The sequence below is a fragment of the Lissotriton vulgaris genome, chromosome 5 (assembly GCF_964263255.1).
Source record: "Lissotriton vulgaris chromosome 5, aLisVul1.2, whole genome shotgun sequence".
In the NCBI taxonomy this organism is placed as follows: Eukaryota; Metazoa; Chordata; class Amphibia; order Caudata; family Salamandridae; genus Lissotriton; species Lissotriton vulgaris.
Genome location: NC_141693.1, coordinates 1,756,193,879 through 1,756,196,494, shown reverse-complemented (window position 1 = coordinate 1,756,196,494; position 2,616 = coordinate 1,756,193,879).

Below are 2,616 nucleotides of genomic sequence, written 5' to 3'. Positions count from 1 at the left end.
GGGGAAGACCTCGGAATCGGACTCGGTCCGGTCCCGGACCTCTGATCCAAACGTGTGCCTGATACCAGGCAGGTTCTGAAATGAAACGGCCGTCTCCAAAAAGTGTATGAATCGCCTGCCCAGTCAGTGCCACAACACCGAGTGACGTACACTCGTCTAATGCAAGACATCCCCTGCCCGCCAAACCCCACTTCACACAATTACCTACTCGCAGATACCCACAGCCCAAGGAGGGAGGGCTATGGGTGAAAATAAATCCCAAGGTCGTTAACCCTGTCCTCTCCTCAAAATAGGCCCGTTCCAGTAAAGAGTGAGAGCGCTCTGTCCAGCGCTTGGATGAAGTGCTGATGACTATTTTCAGAGGCGCTACCGAAAAGGATCATTCTGTCCAAGCAAACAAAACAAGGGGCCCTTACCCTGGTCAGACCTTTAAACTCTTGCATGTGTAAAAAACAACAATTAACGAGCAATGCTTAAAAACAAGTCCAGGGCAATACACAGCGGAAGTATACCATTGCCCAATTTAGACAGAAAAACAATTCAAATAATTGCAGGGAAACTGAAAGAGCATCAGTGGGAGCAAACTGCAATTCGTATTAGGTTTCATTTTCAAAGCGCTCTAATCTATTGAAACGATTTATGACTTTCCTCTGACGAGGAAGCCACTGCTCTCACACGACGCCTCCATGTATTCGCTCCTCTGACTGTACCCCGGAACCCAGGGTTAGTGGTAAATCCAGTGACGGTTGTTGATGACTGCGATTACTTATGTACTCTCAAAGACCCCTCCATCCGTCACCGAGGAGCCACACAGCCTTCCCTCATCACTGCCTACTCCATCCACCACCCCTAACCCCACCTCTGTCCAGTTCATCTTTGCCTCCGTGTCGGACTTCTTCTCTTGTCTCCAGCATCCTCCATCAATTTACATTGACCCTCTTCTCGTCTCTCGCGCACACACCTCTCTTTGTCTTCATTCTCATTATGTTTTTGCTTTTCCTTCCTTTCTTTTCCTCCCTCTCCTTCCTACATCGCTTCTCCTTCGCTCCCACTTGTAAACTGTTGCTTTTCGTCCCTGTCTGTCTCTACTTCTCTTCCTCCATTCTCTCGTTCCCTTTCACCACATCCCTTTCTGTCTTGCTTTTTCACTCTTCATTTCCTTCTTGCCTGTACCGTCCACCTCTATCCTCCGCCTCCACCCCTCTGGTTCTCTCCACCGTTATCGTCTTCTCCCTCCTCCGCCGCATCTCTTCTCCCATCAATGTAAACACTTTCTTTTCTCATAAGTGCATTTCCTTCGTCCCACCCCTTACGTCCATCTCCTCTCTAGTCTTATTTCTCTCACACCCCTCTTTCACTCCACACCCCCTTCCTTTCTTCATACCTCATTCCTTCTCTCACTTCCTTTCCAGTCCTATCCCTCACTCCATTTTCCCACAGGTGCTTCCTGCCTCGTTTCCATCTCACCCCTCACCTGCCCTCTCTTCTCTCGCTCCATTTTCCTGTGCCTGTTTCACTCCCTCTAACTCACCCCTTCCCTTCCCCTTCCCTGCCTAATCACACTCTCTCTCTCTCCACTGCCCTTTTCTCTCTCCCCTCCCTCGCCTTTCCTCCTCATCCTCTCTGTCTGGCTGTGTGTGTGCTCATCTCCTCCGAACCTCCTTTCTCTGACTCCCTTTTCTTCGCCCTGCTTGTCTTTCCTCCCCGCCCATTGGCACCCTTCCTTACGGCCCCCTTCCCGTCTCCCTAGCGGCCTCCCACGGCCAGTGCAACACATGCCCTCTGCCTGGTCTCAGTGGCTGCGAGCTGCTGCAGTCTGTGCCCATGGCTGTCTGTCTTTCCCTCACTGACCTCACCCAGTCAGGGCTGAGCCCGTCACTCACAGGCTTGGCTGAGAGTAGGGTGCACATTTGCACTGGACTCCTGTCTGCAGAGGGCCCGCACCCTGACACTCTGGGCTGGGGGAAGGGGTGATGGCTAAGTTTGCGCTGCCGCCCTTCAAGCCTGTGAACCTTTGCACGTTCTGCCTGAATTCAGTCTTTAGCCAGCCAACATGGTCAGGGGTCCCCTCAACCCAGCCAATGTGGTTTCACTTGCTTGAAATATTTAAAATGTTAAATAATACTTGTGAGAAAATGTATTTGGTACTTTGGCTAATGGTGCTCGAATAAATTATTGGACACGGGGGTAGGGCACAGAATTAAAAAGTTTGAAGACCATTGGTCAGATGATAAGTTGCTGAGCTTTGAAATCAACACCAAACGTATGACGCAGTTCAAATAATTCCTTCCCTCTCTGTGCCTACAATTGCAAATCAGTGCACATGTGTAATGCGCGTATGTGTACAATCCAGTGTACTGTGCAGAACTCTACACATGTTCCAACCCTTCCCCCTCAGCCCGTGCACATGTTGCATCCTGGCAGACGCCTTTAAGCACTGACTGCACAGCTTTTCATCTGAGCTGCTGAGCACAGGGGACATTGTGGTAAACACGGCTTAGTGGGTTAATGCATGTGCTGGTGAGCAGATCGCTATGTAGGGGGACAGATTAAGACATTTCTGAGGGTTAATGTAGCTGTTTTGAAGCTCACTAACCTCCAGGTTCCAATCCGGTA